Source organism: Manacus vitellinus, unplaced genomic scaffold (assembly GCF_001715985.3).
Source record: "Manacus vitellinus isolate BGI_N305 unplaced genomic scaffold, ASM171598v3 scaffold_38_pilon, whole genome shotgun sequence".
NCBI lineage: Eukaryota > Metazoa > Chordata > Aves > Passeriformes > Pipridae > Manacus > Manacus vitellinus.
Genome location: NW_021940526.1, coordinates 4,153,200 through 4,170,468, shown reverse-complemented (window position 1 = coordinate 4,170,468; position 17,269 = coordinate 4,153,200). Strand labels below are relative to the sequence as shown.

The window sequence follows — 17,269 nt, the reverse complement described above, 5'->3', positions numbered from 1 at the left end:
GCTCCAGAGGAAACAGTAGTACAAGGGTGAAGAGAAAAGATATGTTAATGCCTAGAGAGTGCCAGATGTGTGATTTCATTCAGATGAAGAGGAGGAACTAACCTAAATATAAGGTACCAGGAAAATGGGGAACTGAACTGGAGCCATAAAATATTCTGATAAAGAAAACTTGGTGCTTGTGAGTATTTAAGTGTGAGACTATCAGTGAGTAAAGTCAGTCCAGTCAGATTTATTTTTAAATAAATACTGGATTTTTTTTCCATGATTTTCCAACAACCAAGTTAAAATCTTAATTTCCAAGTGCTTGGAGGGCCACAGAATTGACTGAAAACTGGGACATTATGGAAGGAGGCTGCAGGAATTATCCTCCAACTTGATAAAACCTGGAGCAGCTTCAGTGGCCCTTTAGCACTTGCAGAAGGGCACAAATAAGGCTTGAAGGGAACTCTGATTTGGGCCAGGCAAGAATTTATCTGGGATTGGAGGAATCCTCATGGAATTATCCAGGTAAATATCTAATTACTGAAGAAAATCTTCTTTTCTTGTTTATACCACCCTCTGTAATTTTCACTGCGAAGTCCCTTCTTTAAGACTAAATTTACTCTACCTTTTCTTAGAGCCAGTTTCCATTTGGAATCCTGAAGTAGCAAAAGCAAGAAAATCTTTTTCTTTCTTTCTTTCTTTTATTTCAGGCACTGCTGCAGTGTCTGCCCTGGCCCTGTGAGGAGCATCTCAGGGCACAGTGCCTCCCATCAGGCACCGTTCCCAACTTCTTCCTCATCTAACCAAAGGATCCCTGAGCCCTATTTCCTTATTTCCCTTCTCTTCCCAGTCCATTTTCTTTTCCCACCTTCTCCCACTGCTGTCCTGGCATTCTCTTGCCTTTGATATTTATATAGTTCTTCGCTGGAAATGGATTTCTTCTGGAATTTCTTCTGGGAATTGTGTTACACTCCAAGGTGACTTTTCCCTCTCATTACAGCTGTGCTCTCTCTGCTCTCAGCCACCAAAGTCTTGGCTCTGCCCTGGTGGTGTCATATGATGCATTTTTCTTCTTAAACAAGGAATTGCCTTGAAACAAATTGTTATTATTGGGCTCAAATGCCTGACAGTTCCTGATGATGTCACTTTGGGGTCCAGCACTTTCATCCTGGGATGAAATCCTGACATAATTCTGAAAGAGGGATACAGATTAAATTAATGTAATTTGCCTTTTAAACTTTTCATGTGATAATCTGGTTGGAACTGAGGCAATGTTTTGTATTTTTATTGCCTGATTTATGCAGGTTCTTGCCTCATGTTTGATTCAGGTGTTTGTGTGGTGCTGGAAGATGTGAAAGCCTCTCAATATGTTTATTTGCACAGCTTTTTGAGCTTCTGTTTCAGCATTATTAATACTCCTCTAGCAAGAAAACCTCTTTCTAAAGGCTCAGAGGTTCTATTTCATTTGGATAAATGAAATATATATAACATTTAACATATAACATTTCACATCATCTCTGAAGTGCAGCAAGAATGTTTTTCTGGGGTAATTTTCCCCCTTCTTTCTTTAGGAACTGTCATGATGAAGGAATTATGTCAAGTCTCTGCAGCTCAGCCTCAGTCCACTGCATAAACTCCCCTGTGCTATTGGAGAGGGAGGGTTGGTACCTGAATTACAGGTTTTTTTTTTCCTCTGTGAAAGATTGGTTGACTTTACAAATTTCAATAATATTTTTTTAACTGGTTTAAGGAAAGCATTGAGGTTTGTACCTTAGACAAGTGACATTTTAACTTGGTCCCACTGCAGCCCAAGCATAAATAATCTTTAGAGATCAAAACTACATTAACTCCATCCTGAAATGACTTGTGTGAGTACTCACTTCTTCACATTAATATTGCATTGTTTGATTAACCTGTTTTGTCTCCTTTAATTTCTTTGTCTGGACAGCAGGACACAGTGAAGAACGTTTTAGTGGAGTTATTGAAGGTGATGGACCTGACTCATAAGGGCTGAAACTTGTGAGTAATCATCATCTTTGTAAAAGTGAGGCCCAACAGAATTGTCCCACCTTATTTCAGCATCTAGGAGAGGTGAGAATCTGTGCAGGAAAGTGGGATCCAGCAGTGATAACACTCCATGCAGTGGAAAAGAATTCCACCAGATCCAGACAGACTTTTTTGGGGGGTGTTTCTTGTCCAGGCCACTGGTGTGGGTGTGCCTCTCCCATGGCCTTTTATTGCCTCCACTGTGAACTTCTCAAGGCAAGAACAGGGGGTTTGGAAACTGCCTGGAATGTTGTGGATATTACTGGAAAAAATGGGAGGAGGGAAAGGATTTCATGGTTTTTAGCATGAGGGAAACTTCTTACCAAATTTGCTGTGGGAAGTGCTGACTGATTTGAAACCTGCTTGTGTTTGACCTGGGATTTGAGTGTGTTAAACCTTAAAAAAAAGGTTGACATGCTGCTGAATTCACCCTTCAGGGGAAATGACTGGGAGGTTGGGGCCTGTTGCTTAACAAGGAAAGAATTAGAGCACAATAAAATCCTGAACATCTTCCCCTTGGGCCTCGGGCTCCAAATCCTGGGGGAAGGTTTGTTTTTTGCTGAGTGATGGGTGTGATGATGTTGCATTCAGTGCTCAGGGACCAGCTGTTAGTGCTAACCCTGGGATGGGGCTGGGAAGTGGAGGGGAATCCAGAATCCTGAGGAACTTCTGGCTCCTTTCAGGCTTTAAAAAGTCTTTAGAGAAGCACCTTTCCTGCAGCAGTGAGGAAGGCAAGTAGCATCCTGCTGTAACAGCAGGCAAGGCTGGAGCTGTGGTTCTGGGAATGCTCTTGGAGCACGTGGGATGTGGGGCCTTATTTTTGCTTGTGCTGCCTTTGACCACATCCATTTTTTCAGGTAAAGCAGCCTTGGGATTTTCTCTATCCTCTCCTCTCTAGAACACATGATTCACTGGGCATTTTTAAAGTAGGTTAAGGGGTTGTCTGCTGCTTAAACATCAAAGTACTGTTGTGACCCAGGACATAAAGTGAGTTTTGAGACAATTGTGTGATTCCATGTATTTCTCGTGGGATGGACGTGCTCGGTCTGATCAGCCTCTTGGATCCTCCTGCTCCAGTAAATGATCTGTTCTAAGGTTTTGCCACCCAGTTTTAAATGTTGCTGCTTGTTCATGTTATGCTGCAGTTCATTTATTTTGGTGTCTTGCTTGACTGGGACTGCAGCACAGTTCTGACACAACTGGTTGCATCTGAGCCAGGAGAAGAAAAAAAAGTGTTTTCAGATGTCATCACCTTAGTTCAAACAAACCTTAACTCACAGTCCTCAAGTGCTGTTATTTTTGACAAAATAGATGAGGTTTGTTGTTAGCTCTTCATTTATACACAAGTCTATGGTGAGAGAAAGTGAATTTATGTGCACATCACCTCTAAATCCTTCTGGTTTAGTTCTTTTCAAAAAACAGGGAAAAAGATACAAGGGAATAAAGTTCAGTGGAGGGGAAAAAACACTGATGGCATGAGGTGTCCATTATACATAGATATGACTGTATTAACTGCTTAATGGTTTACTTTCTCTGAGATTCTGAAAGTTGGCCAGCAAACCTAATGAGAAATTCCCTTTTCACGTTGAGAACTGGAGCACATGTTGTTTATAAACATATTTTATAACACGAGCTGTCGGCCCACTCCAGGTTGTTTTACCAGTCCTGGTTTTTGCATGGCTGGAGTTCTCTTGTTGTAACAGATAGGTCACCTCTGAGATGACTAATGGCACAGAATATTAGAGTGTTTTTTGCCCTGAACAGCCAAGGACAAACCAAAACAAAAGAATTATGAGCAGTCACACCCAGTGGTGCATATTTGTGATCATTACATGCAGGGCACCGCTCTGAAGAATACACTTGGAGTCAGTGTGTTTTTTACAACTTCAGCACTTCTTGCTGTGACCAGAACTGCATTTGAATGTTTTAATATTTCCCATTTCTAATATCTCTTAGTTAAACACCAGTTAAAGGGACATATTCACACAGGAAATTCCACTGGAGTTCCAGAGACTGCACCCCTAAGCAAGGATATTTGTTTAAATGGTCACTTGGAGGTTGGGTCCTTCTGTTATATGATATAAGGTTATGAGGTACAAGAATTCCTCACTCAGGTGCTGAGCATCCTTGCTTCTCCATGAAAAAAATACTAACCAGAGATTTAATTTATGTTTGAAAAAAAAAAAAGTATATTAATACATAGTGGAGTGTACTAAACTTTAATGCTGCAATTTAGAATTGGGGGACTGTTTTAAAGTCTGGTGAGTGTGGGATCTCACACTGGCCATAGTGGGACCCTATTTCAGAGTTCAAACCTTGACATCCCTTCTTTAAAAAGAACCTTTTTTTTCTCCTCTTTGATTTTTGTCCCAGGCCCAAGTAAAAGTGGCATTCAGTGGTCACACTTTGAGATGTGTTTAAGCACAGAGAGGCACCTCAGAGTTTTCAGAACCACTTCATATTTAGGATGTTTTCCCACATCCAAGTCTCTTTGTGCCACATAAAACAAGCCCTGCTGAAAGTGGTGGATTCAAGTGCTTTATACCATTGACTCTCCCTCTTTAACTGAAGAGCTGGAGGCTGTTAGAACTTGTCTCACTTTCAGCTCAGTAATTCAGTGTTTACTTCCCCTGGTCTCCAGGATCCTGGAGAGGAAGCACATACTATGTTTGTAATTTGAGTACCACTCTCTAGCCCTGCTCTTTTTATCAAGACTGACAAGAAAACTGCTTTAGATCGTGGAGGAGCTCTCAAATTTGTTTAGGATGCCGTGTAGGGAGACTCCCTGCCTTTATTTAACAGCATTTGAAGTTTCTAAGCACCAAAATAAATTATTTGCAGGGAAAAAAAATGAAATCTGGCTGTGATAAATGTGAACCTGAGTTATGTTTAGAATGATGACAGCTCATTTTATTCACTGTAGATATCATGTTTCTTTAATTTAAATTTTTGACAGATTTTTTTTAGGATGTGACCTTTTATGTTTGCCATTACTTAAACAAGACAGCTCACTGCTGATGAGGAAAACTGAAGGCTCTGATTTACAATTTGCTCACTGCTCCATTATTGCACTATCTTACATTTACAGGTGTCTAGCAAGAAGTTAAACACTTGAAATGAAAGATTGTTTATAGGAGTAAAGAAAATACCTGCAGAACTTCCCTTTCAGGTGTCTGTGGGTGTGTCTGACAGTTCACACATTTGCCAGATTCATCTCCATCAAGATGATTACTTACAGAGTTTTGATGAATTGTAGTGTGGCCAGAGATGGTAAGTCTTGGTAAATATTACCAAATTTGTGAGGGGTTTCATTGTTATTAGCCTAAAAGTATTAAGAGTTCACATTAAAGCTGCAGTTCCTTTCATGTTAATTTATTTATGCAATTGGAAACTAGTAAGAACTTAAAACCCTGAGAAGTTACCACCAACACAGTAAATACAGTGACAACTTGTTTAAAGAATAATTCTAGCAGTGAGTCCAGTGGTGGGCACAAACACAGGGACTTATTTTATAGGAAAAATATTTTTGCAAAGAATCCTGCGTTATTTGAAGCGTGGTAGGTCTGTTCCAGATGCTTTACATTGTCCCTGATATTCCTGGATCTTGAAGTGAAAGAAATACAGAAATAAAAACTAATTCTCCCTATTTTTGGTTGATCTCCTGAAGGTGTGTGTGGAGTCAGCTCCATATGATCACGTTGCCCAGGAAATCAAGGGAGCAGCCTTGCTTTCCTAGGCCAATCAATCCATTGTGAAAAAAAAAATTCCAGATCCATGAGCATTTTGCCCAAGTGAGGGACTGAGGATTGAACCTCAGGGGCAGCCAGTGCTTTAAACATTGCAGTGAAAAGGTTGTATCCAAGCGGCTTGTAGCCAAAATCTCAGTTATCCTGGCTTTTATATTCCCTGTCAGTGACAAAGAGGGAACACACACAGGCTGGAGGAAGGTAATTGTTGCAGATTAAAGCCCCGTGTGAATAAAAGAGCCATCAAAATTCTTTGTAGTTGCTTGGCGCGAGTTCTGATAACGCAGAGGTCTCTTTTATTATTATTTTAAAACACAGCCACGTACCACAGACTAAACAAAAGCCTCCCGAGACAATGGGGCCGGGCTGTGAGCAGAGAGTGTGTGATTGCTGTGCACAGCTGGAGCTGCCAGGTGAAAACCAGAGGCACCAGGGCTCCCTCAAACAGGAACATTCCCATTTCTACTTATTTTTTTCCTCTTTAACTTCATCTCATGTTTTAGCTGCAGATAAACCTTTGTGGGTTTGCCACGTTTTAGATCTACCTGCTCCTCTTTTGCATACAGAGAAACAGGTTTTTTTTGTTTTCTCTCGTCTGTCTCATTGGCAGGGATAAAAAAAAAAAAACCAACACAATTCCCCTGGTGCTGGGGTCACTCTGCTCAAAAAGGAACAATCATGGAATTTATTTCTTGTAAAACTCACACTGAACAGCATTTTTGGATGTATTGCATGTGAAGCCAACCCTGTGGTAAGTGTTAAGACCTGGAAAACAAGGCAGATGTTCATCATGTTCTTCAGGCTTGTGCTTACAGGACATTTTCTTAGTCATATTTTTCCCTTGCCAACCATCAAATATTCTGCTGCATTATTGCCTGTTACATTTAAATCCACTAACACTGCTTTCCACAGGTATTGATCTTCCTGTGCTCCCTGTTTTAGGTCCTGCTGTTCCTCTTTGAAGTCACTGAGTGCTCTCAGTGCACACAAAAAATGCAACCAAATTAAGCTTCCACCTGCCCAGTCCCCAAGGAAACATCAACAGTTGGTGATGGGAAGAGGCCTCATTATTCAGAGATGATTACTTTTACTTTGATGTTTTTCAGTGCCTTTGCTGGCTTATTATCATCAGCATGATCACAAAATAAAATTCATTCAGGTTAATAATTCAGGTTGGTGGATGCTGCCACTGATTCTGTGTGGATGGAATTCACTGGGATTTGGAAGTTTTTAACTTACCAAATGCTGAAACACAACTACTAACACAGTATCAGCAACTGCTCTTAAGTGATAAAAAGCCTGAGTGTTATGCCAAAATATGTAAATGCAAGATGTTCCCCCAACAAACTGTTGAAATAAAATGGCAATAAGAAAAATCTCTCAAAGAGAATTTTAAAAGGAAATCACGAAAACATCAACTGGACTCGATTTTTCTCCTTGAATTTCTGCCAAAATCATTCGATTTTCTGTCATTTCCCTTCCTGTCCCATTTCTGATTCCGACAACTGTGGAATTTCCTGCTTTGTTTTTATTTTGCCACTGCAACTAAACCGCCCAGCAGCCAAGGTCGTTGTAGAAACCCAAACTTTGAACAAAAACCGTTCCCTCCTGTGTTCGCTCATCCTCGTGTTTCTTGTCCTGTTTCTGTTCCAGCCAGGAGCGTGTATTTTGAATTATCTGCTCTCCTGATTTGAAGAGATCTGCCCCTGTACTCTGATTGCTCCTTGGTGAGTACCCATGCAGAGCCATTTTATTCAGGTTGTGTGATTTTTTTTTTTCTTTCTCCAAACACTTGCAGCAATCACTGGTACAACTGAAACAGAAATTGGGTGAGAAAACTTCAAACTGGTCCAGAGCTGCTTTAATTTTTGAACTGTGCATGTTCACAGATCAATTCTAGATTTAAAAAACTTTTTCTGTAGCCATTGAGATGTATTTTTCCTGCCACTTTTACTTTTGTTGCCCTTCTCTACCACTTCACCCATCTATAAGTGACTGTTTTGGGTGGGTTAGAACTAGTTTTAGTTGCACCTGGCCTCCAGCTCTTCCTGCAGCTACATGAACTCCTGTTCCACTTTTTTCTTCACTGGCAACAGGGATGGTCTTTGGGAATTCCCTTTTTATTCAGTGAGATCCCTGGTTAAATCTGAAAGCAGAGGGGAGGGAATATCCCTTTCAGGTGGTTTCACAAAGACATGATTCCAAAAATCCAACATTTGCTTTAATTGTGAACCTGGGACAGAGGAGACAAATGTTTTGCACTTCCACTGCACCCACTGGGAACGTTGCTGGCCTTTGTATGGCAAAGTACAACTGAGATGAGCTGGGGAAGTGGATCCTTTAGGGGAGTGGGATCTGCTTTTTTGCACGGAGTGATTGCAAATGAAAGTATGTGTGTACATCACTCCTATTTAAAAACAGATTTGAAAATTGCTTTCCATTATGTTCTCTGAAATCTGCTGCTTTTCTCCATTACTAGAAGGAAAATTATGTTTATGGTAAGTGCTGAAAAGTGTGTTATTAGCTCTTTTCCTTCTCCATGGAAATTATTTGGCTTTTTACCCTCATCTGTGGGGTATAAGAACACTCTATGGTAATAATAATGATGACTTATTTATTCGTCCTTAAAATATAGTTCTTTCTGTTTGTTTTTTAAGAAGTTATTGAGAAAATAAGCAGAGAAAAAAATGTATTTGTTACAATATAGTTTAAATATGAATATTTGTCTACCAGTGTTAAACTAACACTTGGGAGGAGGAAACCTTGAAATGTAACTATTAAAAGATCCGAATTTGGAGATTTACACTAATTAGTGGAGTGTAAAGTTTAAAGTGGAGAGTTGCACTTGGATAGTGTTTGAAGGAATTTTGAATAGTTGAAATAACACCTGTTTTGGGCAATATTTTATACTGTCAGTTGTTATATGGTGTAGAAAGGACTATGGAATAGAGGCACAGAGTAAGTCTTGAAAATCCCACACTAAAGATACTAAACAGCCCTGTGAGCATGTGCTGGTCCTTCACAGCCAAAATTTCACTTTGAGCACCTAAATTTACGTGGCTGCTCTTTTTTGAGTCCGTGTCACTGCTCTCCAAGTGTCTGGGACAAGTGATGACAAGGGATTGTAAAAGCTGGATGAAGAGAATGTACCAAAAAAAAAAGCTGCTTCTGAAAGAGTTTTGGTTTTTAAGTGCCTGGAAATAACAGAAAGGTGTCCTGCTGGGTTGCTGGGCTTTATCAATCACTTGTAAACAGCCTTAAGCACTTGGTGCTGAGGAATCAGAGTATTTTTCTTTTTTTGGGCTATTTTTAAACACAAAAGATTCCTCTCTGTCTAGCAAAAAAAAAAAAATATTTTCAAGCTCCTAGATGTGTTAGAAGGAGAAAACATCAATCTACCAGTTACTGCCTGTGTATTAATTAATGCTGAACAGGTTATTTCCATAACAGGCATGTTTTATTCTTATTCTGTAGAGGAATAGCAGAAATAATTGTGAGTTTTCTTGAATCTGGGGATATGTGTGAGAGGAAGGACTGGGTAGACAAGCTGTGATTCCCCATATCTCAGCTGGGGCCAGCAAAGTCAAATAAGGGAATGAGGGAGAGTGAGAAGTGGCTGATACTGCAGGCACTGCTGCCAACATGAAGCAGAGCAGCCCTGCTAAAGTATCCAGGAATTTGCTTTGCTGGATTTCAGATCCAGGATTCTGCAGCACTGGGAACTGGAGTGTCCAGGGCCTTAATCAGGATGTTTGGGGAGGAAAGGGGAGCCCCCTGTACCTGCTGAAGACATGCAATGGGAGCTTTTTCGTGGGTACTATAGTAGGATTGACATCTACTTCCAAATTTCAGGGCTGATCCTTGGCTGCATTTATCCCAGTTATTCTTGTTTGACCTTCTGGAGCCTGGAGGAGGCAGCTTTTTGGCTCTTTGCCTTGTGTGTCAGGATTAGGAAAAACAGCATCTCCCAAACTCCTCGAGTTCTGGGTGGTGCAACAGAATATTTTAATCACGAGGAAACAGAAAAATCACTGAGCCTGAATCGTTCTGTCATTAAAAAATGGGCTCTGAGAGCATTTTGGTGTGGTTTGTTTAGCTTGAAAGAGGACACTGAGAACTTCTTAGTGCTTGATACAGTTTGAGGAAAAAGGTCTGGGAAGACAGATTGCATTCCTGAGAACTGTGGAAACAATTACATAATTAGACTGTGTTTAATAATTGTTTACAAACAGGCCTTGTCTTATTTTCCAAAACTTGCTTCTGAATTGTTGGCTTGCAGGGTTGTTGTATCTGGTATGAAATAAATGGAGCTGAGCTCGACTTAGGTTTGGTGCTTTATTGTGCTCTAATTGATTCCCACTCCTAAAATGTTGAAACAAGAAGGTTTCCTGAGGTTTTTAAAATAAAACTGTAGGGAGAAGTTAGGAGGAAAAGCTGTGTGAATGACTTTCATTCATTGCTGACACTTGAAAAACTGGTTTTTTTTATTTCTAGTAGTCTTTGATAGCATTTATAATATATTCTGAGATACTAGTTATTTGAAAATGACACCTTTATTGTTTTATGGTAAAAATCTTTCACACTTCAGCAGCCAATCATTTCCTCTTTCCCAGCTTGCTTTTTTTCAACAACTCCCTCTTGCTTGCAGCAAACTTGGAGTGTTTTCTGTCTGAGGGAGAGGAATGGTGTGGAGAGTTGTCAGTCAGGAGAGCATCAGTGGGAAGTGGAGATGTTTAGGGATGGCTCCTGGAGCTGCAGCTTTGCAGCCCTGGGAATAACAAGTGGCAGGGTATCTGATCCAAGATAATGGATGTGCCAGAAATCCTGTCAGGACTGAAGCACAGAGGGTTCCCAGCTTGTGCACCTGCAATTAAATATAAAATTGGATCCTGTCTTTTCATTAAAAGAGGAGGCTGCAGCCCCATCTTATGTCAGAAGCTTGTGTCTGCTTCTGGGTGGAAGAAACATTTTCCCCGTGTTCTGCCACTGAACAGAAAAATCCAGAGGATGTGTAAAAGGAACTGCAAAAAGCAGATAAATATTTAGACTGACTCTGGCTGGGTTTGAAATGGGGTCAGCAGGATCAGCCAACTACCATGTTAATGTGTTGAGTTCAACAACACACAAAAATTACTGTGCTAGAAAATTAAAAGCTGGTCTCCAAATAGCTCTTATGTATTCAGCATCAGGCAAGAAGGGGAAAAAATCCAAATTAAACAATGAAGTGTTTCTCACCCAGAAAAGTTATTCCATGGCATTTTTTACTACAAACAACATGAGTTGATTTTTTGAATCATCACCAAAGTACAAGCCTGTGTCTGCATGTGAGACTGGGTTTGGTCCCAGCTCCAAATTTCAGTAAATTACATATTAAATTGAGGTGTGTGGGTTTTTTTTCTGAATTTATTGCCACATATTGAATTTCTGCTGTCTTTAAATTCTGTATCTTCAACTGGGAATTCTGTGACAGCAAGAAATAGATGAAAGGAAGAAGTTTGGGGACAACAGGTAATTAAGGAGGCACAGACACCTTCCTGCCCCTCTTCAGGAAGCTCAGTCTCATCTGGTGTAATTTGGCTTTTTGAAAGATTTTCCAGTACTTACAGGGTGAAAGATATTTTGGTTACCATATCTGGAAAACACTGGGATGAAAATTACTCTGAAAAGCCCTTTTAAGTCCTTTGCAAGTGAACTTTTTCTTTGTTGTATCCCCAGAAAACGCTGTGTAAGGGAATATTTGCACCTGCTGTGTCTCCCATAACTATCCCAAACTCAGCACTGGATTTTGTGTTCCTATTTTTAAAAGCCATCTTGCTAAATCGACATAGGGAATGTTGCCTTTGGAAGGGGAAGTGAGCAGCAGTGCAGCATTAGGGAAGCACCGTGAATGTGGCTCCTTACATCAGCTGAGAGAGAGTGAGAGGAGGGAAATAAGAGGAGTGAATAAATCAGCATTTTGGGTGCAGGACACTGACTTTTTAAACTCTCCTAAAGTCTCTTTCATGTATGAATCACCTGAGGGGCAGCTGGAAGCATTTCAGAAAGAATTTATCCTTAAGATGGAATAGTTAAAGCAGAGGGAAAACACCCTTGGCTTGCAGGCTCTGAAATAAATGCCTGCAAAAATAGATGGCAAAGCAGGGATATTGCAGGGAATTGCAACCAGACTTGTGGGTCTGCTGCCAGCTTTGGAGGCCGTTTATAGAAGCTTGGCAGCCCTGCAGGAAAAAAGAGCCAAGGAGTTGTTACAGCTTTCGAGAAAGCAGGGAAAACAAAGAGGAGGAAAAGCCCTGCAAAGCTCCTGTTTGGACACTCTGTGTATGGTTACACTGAGGATGTTTGGGCAAAGAAAGGGAAGAAAAAAAAAGAGTTACAACTTAGTGGTTCCTTCTCCCCTCAATCTTTCTTTAATAATTCAGCAGCAACGCACTGCAGGGCTTGTCTGTGCTTAAACCTGCCTGGTTTAATTAAGCTGGGCATTTAAATTGATGTTAGAATACCTGAGTGTGTGCAAGGATTTAGTGCTTTGTGTGAGTTTTTGCACCCCTGTGAACTACAGAGCAGATTTAACCGAATTGATGAATATTCCCAAATGTATTTGAAGAGTCTAAATTACCAGCCTTTCACATTCTCTCACCCAGTGTGTGTAAATGTTCTGTTTTGGGAAGTGTGTCGTGCTGACAGTTCATTTGGGATTATTCATGGCTGTGGAGATTCATTCTGAAACTGTGTAAGCAGCAGGAAGTCTTGTTCTGTCTTGATCTTTGAGCCTTTTCTTGATTTATGTTGACTTCTGGGGAACCAGGCTGGAATTCCTGGGCAAAGGAACTGCTTATGTTTGACTTTATCTGTGTGCATATAGAGCAAACCAATCTGGAATCTGTCATTGATTTCTCCCCCCCTCAGCATGAGACTGGCAAAATTGCAGATTCCTGCTTGGCAAAATGCTCATAATGATGTCAGAACACACAGGCACCCACCCCATTTATACAGATATTACAAAATGAAGGAAGTGGTGGCTACATTAAGTGAAGTGGCTTTTTGGAGAGAAAAGCAATAATGAATCTAAATAAATGATACAGAACTCCTCTAAAAGGATAATAAAAATATAAGAGGGTTGCAGCGCAGGGTATTTCAATGCTGTGATTTAAGAGCGTGAATCCATATAAGAATAAATATTTAGGGCTGGAAAGCTGTAGTTGCAGTGAATGTTATTGCTTGAGAGCAAATGTGGAGAACATGAAAAAGTGCTCAGCACTTGTGGATCTTGTATTTACACACGAAGAGAGTTTTATTTATAACAATATGGGCTGATTTTATGCCTGTTTGTAGTAATACACAGTAACGCACCCAGTGTTAACTAATAAAAGGACATAATGCTTTTTACTGCAGATGCACAGCAGGATGTGCATCCAAAAATAGAGTAGGTGAAAGCAGCAGCAGCAAATTCCTTCATCTGTGTGGTATGAGCAGAGTTACTTCAGTGTGCAGGTGAGGAGCAGATCTTCATCTCCTCCACATGAACGGGCTGATTTGACCCGAGGCCATTATTTGCTTTTGCTTGTTGTATATTTATTTAACGAGCGTTTCGGGAGGGAAATTGAGAGGAAAGCAGCTGTGAGAACTTGATTTTGTTTTCTAAAACTGTTCCAGGCCGGTCTGCCAGCCCCGTCAGAAATGCTCACCTCACCGGTGGTTTCCTTCAATCGCCAGCAGAGCTGCTCCAGAGGAGGTGTCTCATCCAGTGGAAAAGGCACCATTCACTGCTTTGGGAAGCAGCTCCACGTTTTACTTCCCCACAAGGTAACTCCACACTCGGGCTGTCTCAGGACTTGGAGCAGACCTCAGCCCAGATCATGGAATGCAGAAAGCAGCTGTTTTGCCTATAAATAAAGCAGGAGCCTCTTCTCCTGCGAGGCTTTTTTCACAGATAGGCTGTAGAAATGAACTGTCACTTTAACTGCCGGTGCCCGAAGTCAAAGTATGTGGTAGTAGCAGGACTCACATTCTGAGGGGTGAGAGTCACTCTGGGATCAGTTTTCAGCCTTATCGGTGTCACCTTATAGTGAAGCCACTCGTGCTGCAAGAGTTAAATCTGTCAGCCTTTCTGCTCCTAATCCCCGCAGTGCCAGAGGTTTAGAACTTGGGGAGAAAGCAAAACTCCACTGCACTCGGCCAAAAACATCCCCACGCACCAGTGATTGTTGTTTCAGTCCGTTTGTCGTTCCAATCCTGTCATAAAGGCTTAAATATTTTTTCTTATACAACTTAGCAGAGAATTTTACTGTGGGGAGAAATACCTGTTTGATCTCCTGGATTGATTTTTTTTTTTTGGCTTCGTTTTGCGTTGTTTGTTTTGTGGTTTGCTTTTGGTTCGTTCTGTGTGGGTTTTCTTTCCTTCTTTTCCATGTGAATCCAGCGGGAAGCACCCGTAGGAATGGCACTGCTCTGTCAGCTGGCTCAGTCCCTGGTGACAGTCTCTCCAGGGTGGCACTGCCCAGCCCTTGGCACACACCAGCACCAGGTAACTTCCTGCAGCGGTGCCACCAATGGAATAATGGGAATATTTGTCAGAGTGGGCCAGTGGGGCAACAAAGGGGCAAAATCCACTGAGCATTTGTAGCACCCAGAGGTTCTTGCACCTCCTTAACGCACGTAATTGATTTAATTAGCCCCCAAACAAAGAGCTCCCACTTTCCGTTCCCCTCCCCTCTAATCCCCCGTTATCAGGCACGGAGCAGCCCGCACTTGGCCGTTCCTGCTGGTGGAAAACCAGCAGTTTTCCTCATCCCAAAACAAAAGCAGGAGCTCTGAATGGCTGCGGCGTTTGCTCGACTCCAGCCCAGCTCTGCCCCGGCCTCGCTGAACCTGAGCAAGCCGGGGCAGGAATAAATCCGGCGAAATTCCTGCTAGACCCGCCCAGCGTGAGGGGGAGCAGCCCGACGCTCCCTTTTCCCTGCCGTCCCTCCAGCCCTGGGATTGTAGCGACTGCTGTCGGAGAGGGATGGGCAGCAGCCAGCCCCTGGAGCAGGGATCTGCCTCACGCTCTGCCCCAGCCTTTCCAGGGGCTGGAGTTGGTGTCATCCCATCTCCTGATTGCTTGGCTTGAAGGGAGGGGAGAAGCTTTGAACCCTGAGCATCACTGTCCCTTTTCCTGAGTGGCAGCTGGAGCAACTGGAGACTAAAGATTAGGGAAGTTCCTTTTAAAGGAGCTGCTCCCCACTTTTTTGGGATAAGGCACAACTCTGCCTCTCTGTACCTGTTCAGAACTTCTCCCCCTGCCTTCATTCCGAGGTGTCAATGCCCCATCTGCCAATTCTAAAAATAAAGGGAGAAATATTTTAATTATATTTAATAGGCCTTGGCATCCTTGTATTTCCTTTGTGGTTTCTGAGATTTTCCATTCCCTTGGAGGAAAATTTGGGGCATTGGAAGTAGGCGACTTTTAAGGTCCCTTCCAGTCCAAACTGGTTTATGATTCTGTTCCTGTGATTTCTCTGTCCAAAACTATAACCCAAATCTTCCTTCTCTGCCTTAAGAAAACCAACCAAGCAATTCACAGTTGATGTTTTTCTCAATTAAAAAACCCCAAACAACGTCCAAACAAAAATAAGCCCAACCCCACAAACTACACCAAAAGAAGTACTTTGACCACAGTGGCTGTTCACAGAGGCAGCTCTAGTTAGGTTTTAGTCCTAAATGTTATATTAGTAGCTAAAATTTTATATTAGTAGCCAAAAAAAGTTTCTTTAAGCTTTTTTTTCTCAGTTTAGCCAATCATTTAGTTCTCAGAATGCAGCTTACACGCTGGCAGCCCAGTCTCCAGGGCTGTGATTTCTATTTGTTAACAGAGCATTTATTCTGTTATTTCTGTGACAAAAGACCCCCCCCTTTCTCTGACACAACCTCTTCTGTCAGAGGTGTTAATGAAAGCACTTTTCTGATTACAGTTCTGCCGCATTGGTCAAAAGGGTCTTTCAAACAAGTCTAATCTCCTCCCAACAAGGCGAGGAGAAAATGGGCCAAATTTCTCCCAGGGCACATTTTGCCACGGCGAGGGGGGATTGTTTAGTCCTTAGTTCTGTGCAGCTGGGTCCAACCAGACCCCTTCTGTGGGACAGGTTCCCTGAGCAGACCCTCTGCTGAGGGGGGCAGATGTTGCCTTTCTTGTCTGGTCGAGAGAGGATATTAAACGTTCTCCCTGCTGGCCCTGGGCAGGGCGTGTGCACAGCCAGACAGCAGAGACAGGGCTGGGAACTGAGGGGTGAAAGGATGCTCTGGGGATAAGGGAAATGGGCATCTGCAGGCCTGGAGGGAAACCTGCCAAAACCTTTCTCTAGGAACTGCAGGGATTAGCTAAAAATCAATAACAAAGGCGGTAACCAGGGGAAGGAAAAATACATCTTCGAGGGAAGCCAAATTCTGAGAGAGCTCCGTGAGAGCAATCAGGGCAGGATTTAGTGTAATTGGGAAGCAAATCAGATTGAGGAAAATTGTTTTAAAAGGGACCCTTAGCTGGCAATAAGGACCATATGTTCTTTCTTATCTCTGCAGAAATATCCTACTGTTTTTTTCAGCGTGTTGACTCCTGTGAGAAGCTGCCACAGTCGGGATTTTTAGCATCTACAAATACATTTGTCAGGAAAAGAATAAACTGCTCTAAACGAGCTGCTTCAGTCTTGGTGGCTTTAACCTTATTTCCCCTCAGCCAGTCTGTGAAGTGTGTCATTGTTTTAATCTGTCACGCACAGGACCGTTGGGGTAAATTTCCTGAAGTCGGTGGAACTCAATCCTTTTACACCAGAAGAGATTTTGTCTCTTCATCTGTTGCTCCACGTTCTCCCCAGCAGATGGGCTGTAGTGATGATGTCACCTCACCTCCTGGCACTTCAAAACACTCCTTTGGTTTGTGTGTGTGTGTTTTAACACTTTATCCTTCTAGAAAAGCAGTAAGTGCTCTAAACACTGAAATCTTATCTTGTGCCTGGTGTGCTGCTTAAATCAGGAATATCAGCTGCTGAACAGAGCTCTTTAATTATGTTATTTAAGACTACCTAAATAATTGAATCTGGGTAGGGCTTCAGAAACACTGACTTTTATTTCATCTCTAGGGGCAGGATTTGTACTCACCTTATTTCATTGCAGTGTCCAGGAACATCGGCCTGCAGGCTCTTGTGTGCTTGGATTCAAAACATGAAAAATATAGGAAATATTTCTACCTCCTAATAACAGGTCACCTTCAAGGCATGTTTGTAGCCTCTTAAATGTCTGCTTCCATAGATTAAACAGGAGTGTTGGCCCCATAGCTGGTTTGTGTAAGCTTAGGTTTTGTTTTGGGAGGCATCTACATGCTGGTAAAAAATCGTCAATTAATCTCACTTAGAAGGGGCACAAGGGAATGTGGGTTTTTATTGTATTTTATACCTGGCTTTGTTCTCAAAGGGCTGTGTGATAGTGGGCAACTTGGTATCAAATCTAAAAAAATTCAGCAAGTA

General features: G+C 41.9%; 1 long non-coding RNA gene across 1 annotated transcript; it reads left to right on the top strand.

Annotated features, from left to right (window-relative positions):
- Positions 1–318: 318 nt before the first annotated feature.
- On the top strand, positions 319–17,237 carry LOC108640586. Its single transcript, XR_001921282.2, has 7 exons — positions 319–507; positions 1,931–2,001; positions 6,385–6,525; positions 7,428–7,501; positions 13,428–13,577; positions 14,194–14,298; positions 16,526–17,237. It is a non-coding gene; the product is annotated as an uncharacterized LOC108640586 (long non-coding RNA).
- The last annotated feature ends 32 nt before the right edge of the window (positions 17,238–17,269 follow it).